This window comes from Triticum aestivum, chromosome 7D (genome assembly GCF_018294505.1).
Source record: "Triticum aestivum cultivar Chinese Spring chromosome 7D, IWGSC CS RefSeq v2.1, whole genome shotgun sequence".
Lineage (NCBI taxonomy): Eukaryota > Viridiplantae > Streptophyta > Magnoliopsida > Poales > Poaceae > Triticum > Triticum aestivum.
Window position 1 is genome coordinate 501622691 of NC_057814.1, and position 26046 is coordinate 501648736.

The window sequence follows — 26046 nt, forward strand, 5'->3', positions numbered from 1 at the left end:
GTTGAACTCTAGGAGATCGAATCCCCCTTGTTCCTCAGTAGCTCAGTAGTAGAGCGGTCGGCTGTTAACTGTTCGTAGGTTCGAATCCTCTATATATACAATACTATTCTAATTTTAGGATTAGAATAACTATTTGATCAGGACCGGATGCTCCCGAACTCCCGAACCGGGCAACGATAAACAAAAGAAAAAAAAAAAAGCCCACCCACCTCCCCTAATCCCGATCCACCATCTACCCCGATCCAGATCCCCCACCTCCCTCCCGCACCTCCTGCCCCAAACCGGCAACGCGCCCGCCACCCCGCCCCCAACCGGCGGTGGCGCCGCCACCGGCCGACATCACCCCCCTCTTCCCGAGATCCTCTTCGACGCCACTACACCACCGGCGAACCTCGCGCGCCGCCGCCCGCTGCAAACCTCGCGCGCCACGGCCTCTTACCGAATCCAACCGGCGGAGCTCGCCACGGCAACCACCGCGTTCTTCCTCTCGCCGCCGCCCTGGAGAGGAACCTCCCAAACATGCGCCACGGTGGAGCTCGCCTGCCCCAGTGCCTCTTCTCCACGCATGCCCTTCTTCCTCGCCGGAGCTGATGTGGGCCGCCACATCACCCCGCTGGCCGGGATCCCCCTCCCCTGCCCCCGCGCCGTCCTGGCCGGCCACACTGACCTTCTCATGAGAGCCACCTTGACCTTCCTGGAATAAGGTTCATCCATGGAGCGGCCGCTCCCGCCCCTCCATCTCCGGCGAGGTGCGCCATCCCCTCCTTCAGTGCCCCCTTCGGGTGAAGCTCCACGCCACCACCATCGTCACGCCATTCCAGCCACTAGCACGCACATGTTGTTCTCCTCGTGACGGCCAACTTGAACTTCCTGAGGTAGTTCCCTTTTTTGCTTTTTTGTATAATTAATCTAGGTCTTGGGGCGGCAGGATCTTGATTTCTTTTTTGCTTGGCTCATTGCTTGAAAGATTAGCCGTTTGAGTGAGAAAATAAGGGCCCTTTGCATTTGTTTGGCGTGTATTGGTTTATTCAGTTTTCACTTTGCAAGAAAGAGCTTTGTTTTCTCTCGTATCTAAATTTTTAGATGCTACTATTAGGTGTACTATTAGTACTCTCGTTTATCGTTGCTAGCTATGTGCTTTCAGGAACTCTCCGAGAATTAATAAACTCTCTGCTTTTGTCACAACTCTCGGCCTTGATGTCTCCTCTGCCTGTTCTCTGCTTTACAGCGTCTCAATAGCCATGGAGAAACCTGAAGATGCAGTTGGAGAAAAGGAAGGTACATGCTTGCTGAACTAATTTATATCATACAAATCTGAATGATGTGTGTTTATATTCGCTTGCTAGTGTCTTGTAGTTGACCCAGGCAGATGCCACAGTCTGAGGCTTGCTTGCTTGCTTTTTCTGTTTTATATCTCCTATCTTATCAATGAATATGCAAAAACAGTTTGTGTTGTCAGAAAAAAAGGCACTTCTCAATTTGAGATGGTTGCGCCCTCCAAAAAATTTAACTTCATGCCATTTGCTTGTTTCAAAAGAACACAAGCAGATTTTGTTTCTGGAACTCAGCACACTAACTTACTCCATAGGTTATTATTGTCGTAGATTATTAGAACTTCCAAATAATATCCTTTATGGAAGTGATGAGTGTTGAATTTTTTCTTACTTGCTGTCTATGTCTTTCTGCTATCTACCAAGTTAGTGATTACACTATCAGATTGATGGTTCATGAGAATGTGTGTATGAAGTATGCCCAAAATTATTTCCTGCTTATTTTAGGGCTAAAGAGGGTAAGGCGTCATGGACTAGTGGTAAAACAAGCTTTCTTGTACCAATGATGAAGGAGTGTGGATGCAACAAACTTCTGTGTTCAAAATTGATGGACAAAGGAGTTGCAGCACACAGAGCAAAACCTATCTCAGGTACCTCTCACACTAAGGTCCAGAGGGAGTGACAGCGCCGGGGAGAGCAGCACAACAACGATGACGAATGCCAGAACGTACAGGCGGCGCTCCGACAAGAGGCCGTGCTTGCCGTCGGCCTCCTTTGCATCTTCTTCCACGAGTGTTTCTAGTAGGGCTCGATGTTTATTAAAAAAGAGTAAGACATTTACACTTTTCTTCAGGAAGACATTTGTAAGTCAAAAAACATGAACTTTTCTTCAACAACGATGTAATGCCTGAGAACAAAGTTCTGCTATGCCTGAGAATATATGGAGTACGTGGCTGGTGTTTATGCAAATTTTAGTCAAAAAAGAATTTTTTGATGATATGCATGTAGTTGTTGTTCGGTACTAAAATTCATATTGTATTTGCGCTACCGAGTTGAACATTTGTATTTATGCAAAGATACTTTTGTTGTCCCTACTGCTGCATCACCCCCATCCCATCCCCTACCTCTGCCGCCACCGCCAGTTGCCCCCAGCACCGGTGCCGAAGGCCGCCCTGCAGGAAATCCCTTCTCCGGTCGATGTTGTCTGTGCCTCCCACGATCCCGTCAACAGAGGTCCCTTGTGCGGGCTCCCGTCGTCGATCCCTGTCCCCCGTCCTGCAGAACTGAGAGCACCGGCAAGGATGACAAAGATCTCGTGGGGCACGCATTGGAGCAGTTCAATTTCTGTAGTGTGGGTGTGAGTTGTTGTGTGAGCCAAAAAAATTACTTCAACTGTTGTGTATTTATATAAAAACGTTGTTTGTAACAATTTGTTGTGTTTATTAAAAATACAGAAGTTCACCATGTGAAACTTGCGTAGTTCAATTTGTACTAAAAAGATAAAAAATAAAACAACAGTAAAGTTCACAAATCATGGAAAAAAGATGATTGTGTTATTTTCGATGTTTGCCCATATGGCCAATTTAAATGCAGAAGCCTAGACATTTTTAGTTGAAACATACGAAACAATATTTACAATGTGAAAAAGTAAATTCAATAGTAATCCAGTTTTCCGTCTATAAAATACAACTAAGAAGTTCAAAATTTAAATAACACATTAGTTCGATCTAAAAATAAAGAAATAGATTTTCCCTATTTCTAAAAAATAAACCAAGAAGGTCAAATTAAAATAAGAGAGTAGTCCGATGCTCATTAAAATTTTGGATTTTTCTCGTTTCTAAAAAATAACCAATTTTTCTAAAAATTAGGTTTTCCTCATTTCTCAAAAATAATAAAGAAGGCCAACTCAAATAACAGAGCAGTACAAAAAATGTTTATAAAAAATGGATTTAAAAAAACTAGAAAATTTGAAATAACCGAGAAGGTAAAAAAAACATAGAAGTTCAAACTTGAAAACGCTAGAAGTTCAATTTGAAATAACCGATAAGGTCAAAAAAACCAAGAAGTTCAAATTTAAAAACCTAAAAAAAATTGTTGGCTTATTTAAACCCATATTTTCCTAAAAAGTTCAATGTAAAATAAGAGAGAAGTTCGAAAGTTAAAAAACTTAGATGTTTTCTCGTCACTAAATAATAAAATGAACAAATTCAAAAAAAGGAAAAACTAAAGTTTCAAAAGAATTTTCTCATTTTAAAAGGCAAGGTCCAATTTTGTTGTTGTTATAAGTTCAAGTCCTCGGTTGGAGAAAGTTTAAAAAATTATTGTGCGAGAGGTTTGTACAAAAGGATTATCATTTGTGTAACAATGACGAATGGATGAGAAAAAAACAAACGAAAATACGTCACATAAGTTCAACGTGAAAATAGCAGGAAGTTCAACTACTACATTGAATGAATTTCTGATGAAAATCTTTAAAAACTATCGCGAGTATGAAAAAATGATCAACATGGAAAAGTTGCGTGTTTACATCAGCTTTCCATCGGTATATCACTTGCTCAATTTCGGTGAGTGTTTTGGTGAGTGGATAGAGAGCTGCGAGCAAAAAAAAATAAACCTAGAAGTTCAAATTTAACGAAGGGGCTCGATGTCTATAAAAAATTAGGATTTTTTCTGTTACTAAAAGAAATAAAACCAGGAAGTCCAAATTAGAAAGATGGGAGAAGTTCGATGATTATAGAAAACTCATATTTCCCTCGTTATTAAAGAATGGAAAACAAGAAGTTCAAAAATTAAATAACAAGAAGTTCAACTTTTTTTAAAAATAGAGCGCTTCAAAATTTCATAAAAAAGATTAAGAAAAAAATCAGGAAGTCCATATTAAAAAGATGGAGAAGTTCGATGATTATAAAAAACTCAGATTTTCCTCGTTATTAAAGAGTGGAAACAAGAAGTTCAAAAATAAAAAACAAAGAATTTCAACTTTTAAAAATAGAGCGCTTCAAAATTCATAAAAAAAGATTGAGAAATTCAGATTAAAATTCATAAAAAATTCAGATATTTTCATGTAACCGAGAGAAGTTCAAATTGATAACTGTCAGAAGTTCGTGTACTACACCGTGTGCATTTTGTATTAAAAAGAATAAAAAAGGAAAGACTAAAAGTTTTGTTGCTATAAGTTCAAATCCTCGGTGGGAGAAAGTTAAAAAATTTATTATGAGAGAGGTTTGTACAAAAGGAATATCAATTGTGTAACACTGACGAATGGATGAGAAAATTACAAATGAAAATACGTCAGAGAAGTTCAACGTGAAAACAGTAGGAAGTTCAACTACTACACTGAATGAATTTCAAATGAAAAACTTTTAAAAACGTCGTGAGTATGAAAAAATGATCAACACGGGAAAGTTGCGTGTTTACATCAGCTTTCCATCTGTATATCAGTTCCTCAATTTCGCTGAGTGTTTCGGGGAGTGGATGGAGAGCTGTGAGAAAAAAAGCACGTGAAAACAGAGTGAAGTTCAGGTAGACATACCTAGAAGTTCAAGTTCTTCACGCGGTGCATTTTTGGAGAATCTGTTTCGCGACAAAGGCAGAACGCATGATCTCGCTGTTTTCAAAATTACTTGAAAATGGCTAGGAATCAGAGAAAACCATCAACATAAAAAAGTTTCGCATTTTTCGTAGCTTTTCAAGGGTATATTATTCACCCCATCCCGATAAAGTTTGTAGAAATTACGGCTAAAAAACTATTTTAGCCATTTTCAAAATAGACTTAAAACCATAAGGAATTGAGAGAAATAATAGATACAAATTTTTTTCGCATTTCCTCAAGCTTTCCAACGCCATATCATTTGCTGCATTCGGATTTACGGTTCAAAAATTAGCTTGAAGATACAAATTCGCTAGAACTTGTATCGTTTTCTAAATTTTTTTAAACCGTTCAAAATTAGAAAAAAAATTCAACATGAAAAAGTAGCGCATTTTCATTAGCTTTCCAAGGCCATATCGTTTGCCTTAATTGGATCAGCCGTTTAGAAATGCCATCGAAAATACGAACTCGGCTGTTCGGTTTCCTAAATATTACGATTTTCCAAATTACTCTTTAATCATAAGGAATTACAGAAAACTATCAACATATGGAATGAGTGGTTTTGCAGTAGCTTTCCAACGCCATATTATTTGCCTCATTCCGATAAACGGTTTAGAAATGCGATGGAAAATACGATTCACATTTTTTGTATGAAGAAAAAACGGTTTTCAAAACTGCTTTTAAACCGCATACATTTTGCCAAAAATTCAACTTGGGTCATGATAGTCGTGTCCATAGCTTTCCAACCGTATATCGCAAGCCCCATTTGGACACTTTTTAGCTGAAGTTGAACCTAGAACTCGGGGATATATATATAGACATGTAGTATTATAAATATAACTATGCTTACAAAAACCATGAGGTAAAGATGAAATAGATTAAACATATTTGTGGAACTAAAATATATGTATATTGATTTCACTAACTGGATCAAACAAAAAAGTTATTGACTGCGTACACAAATAACATGTACACCAGTGTTCGATGTATAGACCAAAACTTCTATCAACAACATCCGCAACATAGATAATGATTTGTAGAAGCATAGATTATTCAATATAGAACTATGATGGCTAATTGGTTGCTTATTCATGATCAAGCTGAATATTTATCTTTTCGCAAAAAAAGGTGAACATCCATCAATAATAACATATACTTTCAGATTTGAGAAAGTAAAAGGAATGAATTAGGGAATTAAGATAAACCATGAATTATGGAATCCTATTTACCTTGCTGGGACACCGATGCAAATGATATAGAAGTCCAGCTCACAAAATCCAATGAGTTCCTGCTTGCTTACATCGGTGCGAGTGATGGCTCAATCTGACTAATAGAATTGATGGGACATGGGTAAAGTAATGAGATCTCGATTGCTCTATCTGGTAGAGGAAATAAAAAGAGTTATTTTAAGGGACTTGTTTCGAAGAACAATCACACGGAATTAGTAACTGACCATTTGCTGCAGCTCAATCCAAAATGGGGAGTTGATGAATAGCTGTACTCCACATGTGCAGTTTATTGAAATTGTGCACCTGAGCACCTGAATATGAGGAAACGAAGACTGGTGCGGAAACAAAGTATAGCTGAAAACTGATGAAACATGGCGCGGATGAATTATATTCCTTTTTGCATTGCCGGTGTGTCACCTATATGAACATGGTAGTACATACGATTCACATATTACGATGATTTCTAGCTGCCTGCAAAAACCAATGCGAGGATGGCACTATAGATTATTTCGGAACCAATAATAGTAGATAAAGATGATCCTAAGCTCCTTGTTACAGTGAAATAACATAAGCAAATGATGCAAGAAAAACTGATTACGAGGCCAGCCCAAAATCCCAAGCCAAATTCAAAACACAACCTCATCAGAGAAATTAAGTCTGCTTCAGTCTTGCAATCATGGACCACATGAAAAGAAGGGGTTAATATGGACTACGGCGACACCAATGGCAAGCATGGTGAGGGAACTGCAACTCCTTTGAATAAGAGAGGGACAAACTAATAGAGGAGCTCACCACGGTTTAGGTTTGGTGACCGAACATCATGAGTCAAACAGAAGTGGTCGTTCGCCGGTGTCGCAGCGAAGATGAAGATCTGTATTAGTTTCTTTCGTGCCAAGTAGAGGAAGGGAAAGGAGGATAACTGGTTAGGCAGACAGAGAGCGAGGAGGATAATTTATTATGGAGCGGAAGAGACAGCGGCATGCACGTCCGTCGGGGCGGGGAGTGGAAGAGACAGCGGCGGTGAGACGAACGGAAAATGGCTGCGAGCGAACTTGGAGTAAGGAAGATGAAGCCTGGAGCGGCGGCGGGGAGCAGAAGAGACAGCGGCGGCGAGACGAATGGACAATGGCTGCGAGCGAACATGGGCTCACACTACGTATTACCTGGGCTGGCACACGAATGACAAAGCCAGTTGTTCACACTATTGACCAGTCAAATATTTGACTGGGTCAACTTGGCCCTCTGGCCCCACGTGTAAGCCATTGTAGCTAGGTTTCTGCTGGGTAGACTTAGCATTTTTAGTTAAATTCGAATTAATATTAATATTCCAAAAATTTCAGAATAATAGTATATACTTCAGAAATTCATACAAAATAAACTGTGTCTCGGATAAAAATAATTTATATATGAAAAATGATCAAAAAATATAACGAATCCGAATATGCTATCTGTATACCTGCCACACCCCTATAAATTAGTGAACTTTGAACATTTGCATCAGGATCATCTGACCAAAAAATACCTAGAGCTAGGAAATTATTACCAGATAATTTTCCTCTGCTTTTAAAATGCCTAGGGATGCATTAGAGCATATCACAAATTGGTATCGGAGCCGACTACCTGTAGGAAGCCCTTTCCAACTCCTTGGCCGAAGTTGAGTCTAGTCTTTAGAAAACTATTTTACTAACATTGTTGTGTGGCTTACGGGTCCACATCGCCAAAGAATGGGATTACGATCTTTTATTCCTCTCCTTTACTCTGCTATTCCGATTTCTCTTCTATTCGGGTTAAAGATTTTACTAACTCTAACTCTAGGTTCTCATAATTTCTTCCTCCCGGAGAGCACCTCATTCCAGATGATCGCTTGATTCACGAGAAGACTCTGAAGATACTCTCCAATGTTCTACCAAGACCTTCTGCCCATCGCTTTTGCAATTCCCTTCCATCGATAAACCCCCATGGATAACTACGTACACCTGCCATTCATACTATCATTCGCAGTTGCTTTTGTTATTACAAGATACCCCGAAATACTCCCCGATATTCTGAGAATCCTTTGTGTCTACTGCCTTCTAGCTCCTTTCTGCATGAATACACCTACGAATAGTTCCTCACACTTACCGGGGATTTGTACATCCAAGTTGTTCATGTATTTCATGAAATACTCCGAAATGCTATCCGGTCTTCCAAAAATCCTTTGCATCCTATTACCTTTGAAATTCTTGCTTGCTTGCTTTATGGTTAATCCCATATTACTAGTAATCCTTATTGACATCCTTTGTCATTGTCATTTTGAGCTTTGATTCAATAAGTATGCGAATGCTCGCAACCATTAGTCGGATCCTAGAATTCATCGTTCCGACGTTGACGTCATTCGGACATGAGCTGGTTTTCAACCAATCAAACCTTGATACGTTTGTTCGGCTAGATCATCCTATGATCATAGCGTATGCTTCTCATCTCATGTTATTGGAAGAATCGCAATTCATCTGTATCTTATATATCGGGCTATTCAGATGTTTCTATAATCCGATGCCATTGCATTCTTTCTTCTTCTAGTTGAGTACCGATACTCACATGAAATCCTTTGTGCACCGCCAAATCCTCTGTTGGATTATTATCCGACATTGTCTTTCATATTCAATAACCTTGTGAGTCTTTCCTCGAATACATAATGCCTTGGTAAATTGTATCCTCTACTTTTTCAACCATGCTCTGCTCTCGAACTTCTATCTGTTACTTCTATAAGTGTATTGTATAGATTCCTAAAATGCTCCGCTGGGTTGTACCTATGTTTTTGCCATCTGTGTGAACCCGAAAGTTTTCACGAGTCGTACTCTTCTGGTGTCAGATAAATTCAACACTACAACTTATTCAAAATGAGAAGTGAATGAAAGGTTATGCATTGAAGAAGTGGGAGTCGATCTTGAACTTTGTGTTCATGCCCATGGAAATGATGTAGACCGTCACGGAGGCTCCTTGCAAATATTTATTAAGTTTTATAATTCTTCCAAGTTTCCTTAACTTGATTCCATGCAATTATGGTTCTGACCATGCTGACCTCATTTGATAACTCCATTCCCATGCCTCGTCTATTTTTTCGACAAGGTTAAAGCATCTGTCGTCCACATATCAACGATCTAGTTCAGCTTCTATTATGTTCTACCTTCGAGTGTTGCCCTATGTTATCTCGAGGATATCATGACATTGCATTACCTCTTATGGATTCTTGCTAAAGTAATACTTACCACCGTTTTAGTCACACCGCAGGTTTGAATTGTCCATCACTTGAGAACTCCGACAAGTGACTCGATTCCACCTTGTGAATCAGTACTCCTAGAACTTTGTTGCTAGGAAGTTTAATACTCCATCATATCATTCCTAGTGTGATTGACTACATCATTATCGTGCTAGTTTTAACTGTGCTACATGGTCCTTCTTTCCAGTGCACATTCTGACAATAACCTAACCCTGTGTCAAACTTTCACCGTCATATTGTTTTACACAACATTACGAAATCTGAGAATGCATCTTATCTATGGTTCCAATAACCTTTTGCTTCACCATTCCATTTGCTTGATGTTGTCTACATCTCCATGCAACCTCTTGACAAAATGTGTCATGATCATCATCAACATTTTGAGTTCTTCTGATATGTTAATTGAATTCATTGTGAGAAATACCATCCTTACCCCTCGATGATTTGTGTTATCATTGACAACATCCTTGACTTCCTGCCAACACAAACTTGGTCATGTTTTGCTTATACCTTGTATTCCTTGCTATTCTTGAAATTGGTCCTTGTGTATTCTTGTGATCTTCAGACCCAGCCCTTACTTGAAACACCATATTATTGCTACCCTGAAGCATGATTGTGGTATTCTGAATATCAACAAGAACATTGGAAATGCAATGCTAAATGTTTCTTGTTCGATTATCCAAACACTACTCTATGGGTAAACATCATTATTCTCATTGCCCCTTTTATTTAAAGGGTTATGTACTTGAAGACCTGTCATGATTATCCCGCTCCGCTTGTTCTTGGGAAGGATATACTCCTAGTAGTTGTAGATTATCACATTTCCCTTCCATAGGTCTGTTTAACCCTTCTTATAGTTTATATGATCTAAGCAGTAATAATTCCGTGCTTATGTAAACACCTCGATGTACAACTCTCTCAGGAAGACCCTGTTGCTATTGTTGTTAACACTCCGGCAACCACCGGTGGACGAGAACTTTGCCTATTGGTCCACCTCGGTTTAACAAGCAGGAAACTGGTTCTCTTCGTCCCCCACCCTTGGTACCGATGATGTTGCCAACATACCTGACAGACTATTCTTTGACAAACCTTGTATCGTGATCACATAATATGCCACCACTCTTGTTATTCATCATGGTGGTATGAAGTGGGTCACCTTCATCCTGATCATCCTAATGATTCAGTAACCCTCCAGTCATCAAATGCATACTTATGCAATGTGTTTGTCTTTTGGTCTTAATGGTGTACAAGCCTTCCAATTGCTAAGTTGTTTCCGAGACTATAATGATTCCTTCTATCCGAGTATGTCATTCTTTTGGATCCCCTACGGAAGATCTATTGATTCTAAAACTTCTTGAAAATTTCCCTGTGATCCTTGTATTTGAGTTTATCCTTTGAACTTGACTTCGTATATAATTCCATGAGCTACCTTCCGTCAGATGTTTTGTTTCGGTGTTCGATGCAATATTATTCCATGTTGCTTTGAACCCCTTTCACACTCTATTTCAGGCATCAAATGATTGCCTACCCGTTTGAACTTTTTGTACCTTCTTATATTGCTCTCGATGATTTCCCTGAGTTTCAACTCAAGAGATACCTTGTGCCTCATTCGCTGAGATAATTACCGGATGCCAATCCTTCCAGACATCCGTCTAAAGAGTTTCCCCTCTTACGCTATTCAGAAGTACGACGAAATACCAAGGAAAAGGTGCCAAGTTCGACATGACGCAAGACTGCAGGAGAAAATGAAGACGTCAACGCAATGGATTGACCTCTTCGGGAAGAGCAACCAAGTAGAGAAGATCCATTAGAATTTCGTAACCAAAACTTTCCCCTTTCTCGGCCTCTTAAATCTCAAGACGAGATTTCTTTTAGTGGAGGAGATCTGTAACACCCCAGTAATCAGGCTACAGTGAACCCATGCTAATGATTCTATGTCATCATGCTTACTAAGCCAAATTGCCACTTGATAAAAATCAAAGTCAAATTCAATTTAAATTGCAAGTGAAATTATTATTTCTTTGAACAATAAAAATGAAATGTTCGCATTATTCTATAAACTCTTTGATCATTGTCATGTTGGAACCAACTTCATTTAACTCACAAATAAATTTCTAGGAAAGTAATAAGTGGTCCAACATCAACTAAAACGGCCTTTTCAAAATAAACAATATTTATTTAACTCCATTTGCCTCCAAACTTTGTGTGCAACCTTGAAATAGTACCTAGTATTTGTGTGCTAAGTATCATGTGTAGAAAAAATCATTTGTTAGCTAAAGTAAATAGAAAAGAATAGAGAAAATAAGGAAAACAAAAAAGAAAATTAAAGAAAGAAAAAAGGGAAAAAAGGTAGGCCCATGCGGACTGGGAAAGGCCCATCCCACATCCCCCACTCGTCTCCCTCCTTGCTACACGAGCAGGGGAGCTCGTGGCAACCATCCGGCCACCATGGCCTCGCTTGGCCACGTGCCGGTCATCCGGCTACTCCCCGGTGACCTACAAGACGTCGCCGCGACCGCCGGCCCGTGTTTAAAATTTCGTCGAAATTTCAACAATTTTGAGGATGGGCGAAATTTTTGCCTTTCGTTGTAGAAATTTCGATGGCTTTTAATTTCTATGTAAAAATAAATATGGATCAGCAAGAATTAACATAGGTTATAGTAGCGCGGCGGTAGGAACATTGTCTACCGATCAGTAGGTTGAGGGTTCGAATGATGTTAACCAACATTTTGATTGTTTTTTCACCAAATATACATTTGTGGCAAAAAATTGTCCTACCTGAGGTTCGAATCACGACCACCAGCATGTTAGGCCATGGACAAACAATCACCCTAGTTATGTAATTGTCCTACCTGAGGTTCGAATCACGACCACCAGCATGTTAGGCCATGGACAAACAATCACCCTAGTTATGTAATTGTGTTTCATTCTGCGCTACATGCTCTTTTATCTATCTTTTTAAATTTAAAATTATTTGAATTCAAACAGAAATTTCGTTAACCAACATTTTGATTGTTTTTTCACCAAATATACATTTGTGGCAAAAAATTGTCCTACCTGAGGTTCGAATCACGACCACCAGCATGTTAGGCCATGGACAAACAATCACCCTAGTTATGTAATTGTCCTACCTGAGGTTCGAATCACGACCACCAGCATGTTAGGCCATGGACAAACAATCACCCTAGTTATGTAATTGTGTTTCATTCTGCGCTACATGCTCTTTTATCTATCTTTTTAAATTTAAAATTATTTGAATTCAAACAGAAATTTCGTTAACCAACATTTTGATTGTTTTTTCACCAAATATACATTTGTGGCAAAAAATTGTCCTACCTGAGGTTCGAATCACGACCACCAGCATGTTAGGCCATGGACAAACAATCACCCTAGTTATGTAATTGTCCTACCTGAGGTTCGAATCACGACCACCAGCATGTTAGGCCATGGACAAACAATCACCCTAGTTATGTAATTGTGTTTCATTCTGCGCTACATGCTCTTTTATCTATCTTTTTAAATTTAAAATTATTTGAATTCAAACAGAAATTTCGTTGGTTTGTACGAAACAATTTTCGAAATTTCGACCATTTCGAGGGTGAGCAAAAAATTTCCCACTTCGAAATCGTAAACCATGCCCCCGGCAACCTAGCCACTTTCCCCCTCCTCCCTCGCGCCGCTTCTTCTTGCTCGCACAAAGCAGACGCGCCGTCGCCAGCACGCTCTCCGACCATCTTGCGCCCTAGGACCGTGTCCATCCGCTCCGTCATGGTCTCTGCTTCGCCCACACCCAAGAACACGAGCTGGGACACCCAATCCACGCCACTCCCGTCGTCTTCTTCACCTACGGCCGCCGTGAAGCTCCGCATCGATTCGTTGTCGTCCGACCTTCCCGGCCATGTCTTCCACTCCTTTGCGACCGATGTGAGCTTCTGTTCAGTTTCCCCTCCTCCTCGTGGTCGATTTCTTTCTATAGCGTCGTCCACGTGAGTTGTCGCACCACCGTCCGCCATGGCCGAGCTCCCTGTGAGCTCGCGCTCACCGCGTCCGCGGGCGCCCTGGCCGCGCTCGCGCGCCTCTAGCCACGCCCTGCCTCGTCCGCGCGTGCCCTGCCGTGGCTTGGCCGCGCCCACCCGCGTCGCTGCTCGCCCCACCGCGCCCTGCTGCTCCGCATGCCCGGAGCTCACTCCTGTGCGCGCGCCGCCGCGCCAATGGCCGCGCTCCCACGTGCCCCATGGCCGCCCTGTGCGCGCCTAGGCCGCGTGCCTTGCGCACTCCCATCTCGGCCAGCAGGCGCACCACCCGCGCCCTGCGCCTCCCCTGGTCGTGCTCGGCCGTGGCCGACACCTGCCTACGCGCACGCGTGCACACCCGCCCCTACTAGCCAGCTATGAGCCACTGCCAGTGGGGCCGGCCCTGTTAGATTAGATTAATTATTTTGGTTAGTTACTAACCTATGGCAAGTGGGACCCCCCTTTAAGTACCCAGTTTAATTAGCCCTAAATTAATCCTGAGAAAATGACACGCGGGACTCTCATGCACTATTTACGCTGTTGACCAGTCAAATGTTTGACTGGGTCAACTTTTGGCCCTCCCGCCCCACGTGTAAGCCATTGTAGCTAGGCTGCTGCTGGGTACACTTGGCATTTTCAGTTAAATTCGAATTAATATTAATATTCCAAAAAAATTAGAATAACAGTATTAACTTTAGAATTTCATATAAAATAAACTATATCTCGGATGAAAATAATTTTTATATGAAAAATTATCAGAAAAATATAACGAATCCGAATATGCCATCCGCATACCTGCCACACCCCTATAACATAGTGAACCTTGAACATTTGCATCAGGATCATCAGACCGAAAAATACATGGAGTTGGGAAATTACTACCAGTTAATTTCCCTCTTCTTTTAAAATGCCTAGGGATGCATTAGAGCATATCACCGTCACATTTTGACATGTCATGCATCGTGTTGCATTTGATTGCTTTGTTATTTATTTGGTTCCCCTCTCGTCTATTCTTTCGGTAGACCCCGAGACTACCGGTGACACCCATTACGACTACGTCGACGATGACCCTTCCTTCTCGCAGAGCTTCCAGGCAAGCAAAATCCCCTTGATCATTCCTATATCGCCCATTCTTTCTCTCCCGTGCTTGCATTAGAATTTGCTACTATATTCGATAGCTCCTATTCCGATGCATAGCCTGATTTTGTATCCTGCTGTTGATACTTTACCTGTTGTCCTATATGCTTAGTATAGGCTGGTTAGTTATCAATCAGAGGCCCTACACCCTTGTCTGTGTTACCATGCTCTACTACCAGTGATTCGATCAATGTGATCGATGTACAGAGACCGAACACACCACCAACACCCCCCTTAGTTGTACGACTCTTCAGAGTTACTACCGAGTGCCGAGGGTGATGCCTCGTATCCCACTTCCGATGATATCTCTGTAATGTAGCACATCGAGTGTGGTTAACCAAGGGTGATTCCTCACTCACCACTCCCGATGATGACTCTATCGTGCAACACCTCAAGCATGAACTCATCAAGGGTGATTCCTCCAAGTTCACATTGACATTTTACCTCAGGTGTGAACCTACCAAGGGCGTGATTCCTCTAAGTTCACCTTGATGGTATGGATCCACAACTACTTTAACTGTTCCCCGTTAACTGTTACTGCGGGACTAAAGGGACAGGTGGTACCCCGATAGAGGTGAACCTGACTTCCCAACAGTCTCTTGATAAGTCGGGTCGGCCCCAAGGGTACCCGCGAGAGTTACTGATGCAGCACGAACGGGCACGCAGAGACTGCCCCAGGAGAGGGATGGGCCTGGCCCTTGTCGTAAGACTGCGAGACGGGGCGATAGGAGCACTGATCGTCACCACGAGCTCCCAACACACTAACGGGTTTGGATATGTGATCTGAGTAGGCCTCTAGCCTTTTCGCACTAACCACCACGCAGAAATAAGTATGGGCACTCGGCATTGTATGATTCTCCTGAAAGCTCTCAGACGTCAGCAGTTGAGTGGCGCACGCCCGGGTGAACTAGAATGCCTGGATGTGTATATAGGGGTTAGGTTTGGTCCCGGCCGTGTTCGCAACGCACAGGAGTGCAAAGGACGATTGGCCCGTGACCCCTTTGCACTTAAGATATAGACCGGTGTGCTGGCCTCTCTGTTGAGCCTAGGTAGGACTACGGTGTGTAGATTATCTGAGGCCGGGCATGACCCAGTAAAGTGTGTCCGGCCGGAGTTAATTGAGCGTGTTTGGTAAGTTGGTGCACCACTGCGGGGAAGTAATCTATTCGAATAGCCGTGTCCACGGTAGCGGGCGCTCTGAGTTGTCTCCCTATCTGCTACAACTAGAAACGGATACTTCTTACATTAAACTGATATGATGGCTCTGGGATCGCTTCCTCGCGGGGTAGACAATGAAGGATCTCCGGGCGTTGCTATTATATACTCCCTCAGTTCCAGAATATAAGGTGTATTGGTTTCCGTGCAAGTCAACCATTTGAATGTTTGACCAAGATTATAGAATAAAATAATAACATCTGCAATACCCAGTAGATAAAATATGAAACTACTTTTCATGATGGATAAAACGATATAAATTTCGTATTGTGAATGTTGATATATTTTTCTAAAAACTCGGTCAAACTTGCACTCGTTTGACTTTTAAAAAAACTAATACACCTTATATAAAGGAACAGAGGGAGTACTTGTTACTATATGATATGTCACTCTACTCTCTTCTATTGCTGCAAGAGGCTAGTCTTCGTTAGGCCACGTCTTCCCTTCTATTCTGGCATTTCTGCAGTATAGTCCTCAGACAAACCCTTCCCTTGATACTGATGAATACTTAGCATGGATCTGATGCAAGTCTTGTGAGTACTTTGGATGAGTACTCATGGTTGCTTTGCTACCTTTTTACCCTCTACCCGATTGCTGCGATCAGATGACGGAGCCCCGGAGCCAGCTGATCTCACCGATGGCTACTACCACCCCGATGGAGCCTACTACTACGAGAACACTGACGACCAGGAGTAGTTAGGAGGCCCCAGGCAGGAGGCCTGCACCTTCTCAATCTCGATATCGTTGTTTTGCTAGCCTTCTTAAGGCAAACTTGTCTATTTATGTCTATACTCAGATATTGTTGCTTTCACTGACTTATGTATTCAGCTCCTCCTGGCCCTGGCTTGTAATTTAAAGATTTATGTTTGAATTGTCTAGAGATGTGTTGTGATATCTTCTCGTGAGTCTCTGGCCTTGATCGTGTATGTTTGCGTGTATGATTAGTGCACGGTCGAGGCGGGGGCGTCACAGTGCTGATGAGGGTGTGGCGGTCTTGGATGCAAGCGCAAAAGAGTTGGCGGCTGCAGCAGATCTTTTGGGGCATGCGTGGCTCTGTACGCAAAACGCGCGGTTGAGTACGTGGACAGTGCGACACGCGCTAATAAAGACGTTGTTGCCTTGGCGGCACGCGCGGATTTGGTTGTGGTAATGGCGACAGCCTCATTAGAGTGTGCTAGAGCTCTAGCAGCATGCACAGATGATGCCTTTACTATTTACAGCCGCTTGGAACATGTCCGTCATGGCAGCGTTGCACGCACGCATTTGGTTCTCCATGACATGTGGGCCATGGGACCCACTATCAGGGTCAACGCTTGGCCGGCCATGAGCGGCTGCGTGCACAGGCGGCTCTGTTCGTCGGCGGCTTGCCGTAGGGAGCCAGAAAACCACAAGAGGAGGGGCAAGGCATGCGGTGTAGCTGCACAAGGTGCGCCAGACATACTGGGCAGGGCAGGGGTAGGCGGGCGCGTGCACGGCCTATCCAGTCGTGGTCTGTCATGGCGGCGGGCTTCGAGCAGGGGGCACTGATGTCTACTACGCAACCTTCTTCTTGTAGACTCGTGTTGGGCCTCCAAGCGCAGAGTTTTGTAGGACAGTATCAAATTTTCCTCAAGTGGATGACCTAAGGTTTATCAATTCGTGGGAGGCGTAGGATGAAGATGGTCTCTCTCAAACAACCCTGCAACCAAACAACAAAGAGTCTCTTGTGTCCCCAACACACCCAATACAATGGTAAATTGTATAGGTGCACAAGTTCGGCAAAGAGATGGCGATACAAGTGCAATATGGATGGTAGATATAGGTTTTTGTAATCTGGAAATATAAAAACAGCAAGGTAGCAAGTTACAAAAGTGGGCGAAAATGATATTGCAATGCTTGGAAACAAGGCCTAGGGTTCATACTTTCACTAGTGCAAGTTCTCTCAACAATGATAACATAATTAGATCATATAACAATCCCTCAACCTGCAACAAAGAGTCACTCAAAAGTCACTAATAGCGGAGAACAAACGAAGAGATTATTGTAGGGTACGAAACCACCTCAAAGTTATTCTTTCTGATCGATCTATTGGGCTATTCCTATAAGTGTCACAAACAACCCTAGAGTTCATAGTAAAATAACACCACATGACACACATCAATCAACCCTAATGTCACCTAGATACTCCGATGTCACCAAAAGTATCCGTGGGTCAATTATACGATATGCATCAAACAACTTCATATTCATAATATTCAATCCAACATAAAGAACCTCAAAGAGTGCCCCAAGATTCCTACCGGAGAAACAAGGACGAAAACGTGCATCAACCCCTATGCATAGATTACCCCAATGTCACCTCAGGAATCCGCGAGTTGAGTGCCAAAACATACATCAAGTGAATCAATAGAATACCCCATTGTCACCACGGGTATCCCACGCAAGACATACATCAAGTGTTCTCAAATTCATAATAGTAATCAATCCGATAATAACGAAACCTCAAAGGTAAAACTCAATTCATCACAAGAAGGTAGAGGGGAGAAACACCATATGATTCAACTATAGTAACAAAGCTCGCAGTACATCAAGATCGTGCCAAATCAAGAACACGAGAGAGAGAGAGAGAGAGAGAGAGAGAGAGAAACATCCCGAATTTCCCATTTGGAATGTTTTACAATTATAGCTAAGCATCTATGCATATTGCTTGAATTGAGTGACATTTGAATTATTTCAGAGGCTTTTGAGTTTGTTGGAATTTGGATTCAAATTGGTAGTTGAATTTATTTCAAACAATGCCTGACAAATACTTGAGCAAAAGTATGAGAGGAGTAAACATGACACTCCAAAAATGTCAGAAGAAAAATATTGCTAAAAAGTTTGAATTCAAATTTGATTTTTATTTGGGATTTCCAGAAAATGTCTTTCTTAGTTTGAGTTTTGCCCCTGGAAAAATGTTCAAGTTGTAGGATTTATTTTTCTGATTTTATTGATATATATATATATGTCCTATATAAAAATATTATAGGTTTATCTATAATTAGTTTTCTCTCTCTGTGGTATTTCAAAAAAAAAAGGAAAAACCCCGCGCGCCAAGCGCCAGACCAGCAGGCCCAGTCGCCGAGGCCGTAGCCCACCAGCGCCGAGGCCGCAACCCCGCGCGCCATGCGCCAGGCCAGCAGGCCCAGTCGCCGAGGCCGCAGCCCAGCGCCAAGGCCTCCAGCCCAGCGCGCCACACGCGCTGACCCCGTTCCGCTTCGGTCGCCCGACCGAACCCTCTTCTCCCCCTCTCACCGACCCGCGGGGCCCACGCCACCCCCAACCTCCCGATTCCCTCACCCGCGTATCTCGCCAGCCAGACGCCGGCCACGCTCGCGCCCCCGTCTAAACCCTAGCCCGACTCGACCTCCTCCCCAAGAAAGTTGTCCTATAAATACCTATGCCTCTCCTCCCTAGAACCCCCCTAAAACCCTACTCCAAAACCCACCACAGCCCCGCCACCATCCGAACCGATCTCGCGACCGCCGCTGCAGTTCATCACCACCATCGCCGCCGGTGAGCCACCCCTCGACCTCGAAGCTCCTCCACCCAAACTGCCTCATCCTGATGCACCCGCCTGACATCCCCTCTTCCTTCCAGGAAACCCTACACCGACGACCCCGAGCTCACCGCACCTTGCCGGAGCCACGGAGCGCCCGAGCCTCACCGTCATCGCCCCGACCGCCTCCGTCGTCCCCGAGCTCCACTAACTCCATCCCCGACCTTCCCTCGAGCTGCCGCACCAGCCCGACGACTTCGCCGCCGCCCCGGACAACCGAAGCACCCCCGCCACCAACGCCCGAGCCCACCTCGCCGTCGACCGCCGCTGTAAGCCACCGGACTGCCCACCACCGTCTGATTTCCAATCTAGGGCCTAGATTAGATCACGCGAAGAGTTTGGTTTTTCTTTACTACACTGGTTTTAGTTTCGGTTTAGATTGGTTTATTTTATGTTGCGGTTTAGTTGGACCGGCCGATTGGTTTATTTCTGTTAGCCCGTGGACGCGTTGGTTTATCAAACGCTTAGGCGCTGTTTAGTTTCAGAACGCTCACTGTTTCGGCCCGTTAGCGCGTTAGTTTTATTTTTGTTTTATTTTCGTTTCTGTTCTAAAACAGAATAGTTCCAATTTGAAAAATCTATATCTTTTAGGTTATTTATTATTTTTAGTTGATTCTTTTTTTGTTAGTTTAAAAATTTCCTATAGTTTCTGTAGAAAATAGATTCGGCCATGTTTTAGTTTTTAAAAAAAAAATTATATTAGTTTTAGTCAGAATAGTATTTCTGCTATAAATTGAGCTAGGATTAATTTTTTTAGTGATTCTTTTTGCTACTGCTTTGTTTTGACCTTGCCTAGCAGTAGGACTTGTTTGGTTATTTTAGATTAAATAAAAAAAATAGTTTTAGTCAAAATCAAGTTTTTCTTGTTTATTTAGCTAGCTATTGTTTTCCTACTGTTCTAGTTAGTAAATTATTTTATTTTTATTATGTTATAGTTTATTTTAGATTAGTTTCTGTAGCTACAGAGGATGAACTTTATTTACAGTAGAATAATTTTTATTTTATTTTATTTTCTTTGCTAGAATTGTTTTAGTCATAATAGGAGTTCTATAATAGCTTTTAATATAATTCTTTTTGCATCTAGTTTGTATGCTGTTTTCCTTTCTGTTAGTTAGCAAAACCCATGTTTAGGTTCTGTTAAGAAAAATTTAAGTAGTATAAGACTATTCCTTAGTTGATGCTTGATGTGGTGAAGACCTTGATTTGCTTTCTCCGAGTTTTTCTTTGGTTTTGGTTTGAGTGCTTGGGTGTTTTACTTCAACTTGCTGTTATGTTATATTGTGCTATACTTATTTGTGCTATTGTTTGACTCGGTAGAATTTTCGGAGTGCGAAGCCTGCTATTACGAGTCGCTACCTTTCGAAGACCGTCAGCCAGGCAAGTCATTTGATCATGTTTTTACAATACCTATGATTTTATTGCATTAGAGTTATACCTCCCCACCATGCATGCAGTAGGAGAATTTTGTTAAGTTATGTTCTTGAGTAGTATCATGAGGTAGGATGAACCCTTCTCCCTTGTTACCGATGCCCGGGACGATGTAGTTTATTTTGCTATGCTCGTAGACGGGGTTGGTTGAGTGATTCATAAGGGAGATGCGAGAGTCAAGATGATGAAAACCCCATGACATCAAGCTCAAGATGGACTTCAAAATTCACTACTGGGTGGAGGACGGTTGACGGGCACCCTGGAGAAACCAGCGGATGGCCGGGATGCATGGAGAAGCGCCATGACATCTTGCGGAAAGCTTCACCCAGCCACGAAGAGACGGATGGATACCCCATTGACCGGAAGCTTACCTGTGCAGCCGCAAGCCATTATGGGCTCTGGCTTGGTCGACCCTAGGCGTGACTCTGGCCGGACGGTGCTACGAGATGTAGAAGAACGGTAGGATTGGATGGGCACCGGCAGTGGCCTAGAGGAACTCTTCGGAAGACCCTGTTTCGTTCGTCCCGTCTTCAAACACCAGGCAGCGCGAAGACTTAAAGGAGGGAACGATTCTTGTGGGTAAAGTGCACAAACCTCTGCAAAGTAACAACCTAATCGATTAGCCGTGTCCCCGGTTACGGACAAATGAGCCTCTGGGATTGGAGTATTTCGGAAATCTCAACACCGAAGTTAATAAATTAATTGAGGGGTTATTTAATATTTGGGAATGAGACATTGGTTGGCGGAACCATCTCAATAACTACCAACATTTTGTAGTAATTGCAAACAAGTCCTTGTTGTAGGGAAAAACCGGCTTTTTCGCAAAACAATGAAACTTAGAGCCCCACAGCCAAATTGCATATAGTATTAGTAATTTTATTGTTGTTCTCTCTTCATGACTTGCCAGCATATTCAAAATGCTGACCTACACGGCTGCAACGTCTTATGTTGCAGAGGAGTTTTCCGATCAGGAGTGAGGCTACGATCCACGCTTGGCGATTGCCCTATGGAGTAGGATGGACTCGCTATTCGTCTACGCTTCCGCAGCTTTATTTAGTTTATTTCTCATGAGTTGGCCTTCGGCCGAATTTATTATTATGTAATAAAGACTCGATATGAGAATCGTGTATAAATTCAGGTGTGATTGAACTTTGAATCTTTGCATCAATGTACTGTGTGTGCCAGCATGATCTTGGGATGGTACAGCTACAAAAAGACTTGACCGATTTCGGGTCGGGTCGCTAAAGAGATGGTATTCAGAGCACACGCTGATCGTAGGACGTAACCCCTAGGATCGGAAAGCCATAGGAAGAGACTATTTTATTTTATGTCCTTATCATTCCGTAATTCTCCCCTGTTCATTTCTGACTTCTCTCCGATTTTCAACATTCTAGATGGCCGCCGAGTTCACCCCAGTTCTGCTACCGGAGTTTTGCCAGCCAGATGAGACGATGCTTCTCGGCAAGAAGCTGAAGATTGCTCTGCCCTCAATCACCGGGAAGCCTACCAATGCACTTCCGACGGATACCCGCTACAGGATTAAGGTGCACATTCCAGGGAGGACCTTCGGAGGACATTCAGAGCCCATTGACTTTGAGTTTACCGATTTCACTTGGATCCTCGGAAGAGACATGGCGATTTATCATGCACTTGGACATCTCCGAGAAGAGTACAGGGCCGAGCTCGACCCATCAGACCTCGCCATGATTTCTCGCAGAGCTAGGAATGGAGATATTATCCGTACCGTAGAGGACGACTCCATTATTTCATATGTCCAAGACTTGGAGAGTCTCATCAGGAACCGGGAAATCCAGACGCGCCGAAACTCGAAGGTACACAGGAGGCTGTTGTTCCGTGAACTGGAACTGGAGGAGAAAGCACGCGCGGACTTCCTTGAACATGAAGAAGAAGTCAAGGATTTTATGGATAGAATCGAGGACCGGGATAAATATATTGCCACACTGGAGGAGAAGATGGACCTGGGAGAAGACCTTTTTCCGAGTGGAGATGATGGACCCCTCGTGAGCAATGACCAGGATTATGAAGAGAGCTCCATTGAAGGAAGCCGCAAGAGGAGACGCCGCACCAGAGGACGACGCACAAGAGGACGCCGCACCAGAGGACGCAAGAATAATTAATGAAGACATTTAGTCGACCGCCATGTTATTTTTTTTCGTCGATCTGTTAGGCCGTTATTTTCGATTAGTCGCGAGATTTTGTAATCCGAGATGGAACCTTGTTTGAGATGAATGAATAAATGATTGGTGTGATTATGATTGTGCATTCACATGGGTAGTGCTATTTCTCATTAGACCCTTGTTCTATTCTAATTTCTCATCCACTCCAAAACACCAGATGCCTCCGAGACGTGACCCCGGTTTCAACTTTCCGCCGGAGCTCACCCAGCTGATCCAGCAGCAGAATGCCCTGATGCAGATGCTCATCCAGAACCAGAACAACAACAACAACAACAACAACAACAACAACAACAACAACAACAACAATCCACCGCCACCACCCCCTGTTGACAACTTGACCCGCTTCCTAAGGCTGAATTCGCCAGTGTTCTCTAGCAGCACTGAGCTGATTGTGGCCGCGCAAGGTCGGAAGGGAGTTAGCCACTGCTGGGTGCACAGATGCAGAGAAGGTGTGCTTTGCCGCACATCAGCTTCATGGACCTGTAGCCTCTTGGTGGGAGAACTACACCGCCACTTATCCAGTCGCCACCATGACATGGGATCAGTTCCAGCAGGCTTTCCGCACCGCTCATGTCTCAGCTGGAGCCATGAGTCTGAAGAAGCGTGAGTTCCGCAACTTACGCCAGGGGAACCGTACTGTGGGGCAGTACGTGGATGAGTTCAGCAAATTATCTCGCTATGCCCCAGATGATGTGGCCACAGATGCCGCAAAGCAAGAGAAGTTTCTCGAGGGACTCAATGATGAGCTAGGAATGCAGCTAATGGTGGCTACCTTCAACAACTACCAGGAGCTGGTAGACAGGGCCACCATACTTGAAGGCAAGCAGCAGCAGATTGATAGCCGCAAGCGGAAATATGGCCAGGGAAAGTACAACTCCGGAGCTCAGCAGAAGCCCCGCTATACCCCATACTCGGGAGGACATACCCATCACACCCATGGAGGACATAACCATGGAGGGAATGGGAACAATCGCAACCACGACAACAACTCCAAGTTAGGCAATGGAGGCAATGGCAACCAGCACCGTCCTGCTCCGGCTCAGAAGGATCTGAGTCATATCACCTGTTTCAAGTGCCAAAAGACAGGACACTATGCCACCGATTGTCCGGAGGCCAAGCAGAGGAATGGAAACGGCAACGGCAATGGAAGCTCAGCAAAGAAGCCCAACCCTTTTCCTCGTGCTGAGGTGAATCACCTTGACGTGGAGGACGTCTATGATCAGCCAGACACTGTGGTTGGTAAGTTTTTATTAAATTCACATCCAGTATTGGTACTCTTTGATTCCGGTGCAACGCATTCATTCATATCAAGGGTAGTTGTGGAAAATTACGGGTTGCCCACTAGAACCCTTAGAACCCCTCTTCAGGTCACTTCCCCAGGAGGAGAGATGACGGCAGGCTTAGGCTGTCATTCGACCCTCAGCATCGGAAACCATGATTTTCCTGCAGACCTCATAGTATTGGAATCCCAGAGTTTGGATGTAATTCTAGGCATGGATTGGTTGACCAAGTTTGAAGGAAACATCGACTATGCCCGCAAGACAATTTTGCTCACCACCCCGGAGCAGAAGAGGATCAAGTATGTATCCAGACGCACACCGATGAAGAATCGGGTGAATTCCCTCACCGGAGTTGTTCAGGAGGAAGTGCCCGTAGTGCAAGATTTTCCCGATGTGTTTCCAGAGGAATTACCAGGAATGCCACCAGACAGAGACATTGAGTTTTTGATTGAGTTATTGCCCGGCACAGCCCCAATATCCAAGAGACCCTATCAGATGCCCCCGAATGATTTGGAAGAGATCAAGAAGCAAATTAAGGAGCTATTGGAGAAAGGATATATTCGCCCAAGCTCGTCACCTTGGGGAGCCCCAGTTCTTTTGGTAGAGAAGAAGGATGGAACCCTGAGAATGGTTGTGGATTATCGTTCATTGAACGATGTGACCATCAAGAACAAGTACCCTCTGCCGATGATTAACGATTTATTTGATCAACTAGTTGGAGCCAAGGTATTCTCCAAGATCGATCTTCGATCAGGGTATCATCAGCTGAAGATTCGTGAACAGGATATACCCAAAACAGCTTTCACCACCAGGTATGGTTTATATGAGTATACCGTCATGTCATTCGGATTGACTAATGCCCCTGCGTATTTCATGAGCATGATGAACAAGGTATTTATGGAATATCTGGACAAGTTTGTCGTGGTGTTCATCGATGACATATTGGTTTTCTCCAAGAGCGAGGAAGAGCATAAGGAACATCTGCGTCTAGTTCTGGAGAAACTCCGGGAACATCAGTTATATGCCAAGTTCAGCAAATGTGAATTTTGGCTGAAGGAAGTCGGATTTCCTCGGACATGTTATTTCAGGAGAAGGAATAGCAGTCGACCCCACCAAGGTCGAATCGGTCACCAACTGGCAGTCCCCCACCTCAGTCAAGGAGATCCGCAGTTTTCTCGGACTCGCAGGATATTATCGGAGGTTTATTGAGAATTTCTCCAAGATTGCCAAGCCCATGACTGAGCTGTTGAAGAAGGAAGCCAAGTACATTTGGACCGAGGATTGTGAAGCCAGTTTTCAGGAGCTGAAGAAACGTTTGGTTACCGCCCCGGTGCTAATTTTGCCGGACATACACAAGGATTACCAGGTATATTGTGATGCTTCTCGTCAAGGACTCGGAGGAGTGCTCATGCAGGAAGGAAAAGTTGTAGCTTATACCTCCAGACAGCTACGACCTCACGAGATGAATTATGCCACACACGATTTGGAGTTAGCAGCCGTAGTGCACGCACTCAAGACCTGGAGACATTCCCTTGTCGGAAATAGTTGTGATGTTTACACGGATCATAAGAGCCTGAAGTATATTTTCACGCAGAAGGAATTGAACCTCAGGCAGAGGAGATGGCTTGAATTGATCAAGGACTATGACATGAGATTGCATTATCACCCAGGGAAGGCAAATGTTGTAGCAGATGCCTTGAGCCGTAAAAGTTATGTGAACACCCTCATAGCTGGAGGATTACCTCAGGAATTAGCCGACGATCTCAGAGAGCTCCGACTGGAGATAGTACCGAGAGGATTTGTCGCCACCTTGGATATACAGTCCACTCTGACCGAAAGAATCCGTGAAG

At 43.5% G+C, this 26046-nt stretch overlaps 1 long non-coding RNA gene across 1 annotated transcript; it reads left to right on the plus strand.

Moving 5' to 3' along the window:
* The first annotated feature begins 276 nt into the window (after positions 1-276).
* Positions 277-2240, plus strand: LOC123168150 (uncharacterized). The gene is made up of 3 exons (XR_006484219.1): positions 277-875; positions 1229-1278; positions 1779-2240. It is a non-coding gene; the product is annotated as an uncharacterized lncRNA (long non-coding RNA).
* The last annotated feature ends 23806 nt before the right edge of the window (positions 2241-26046 follow it).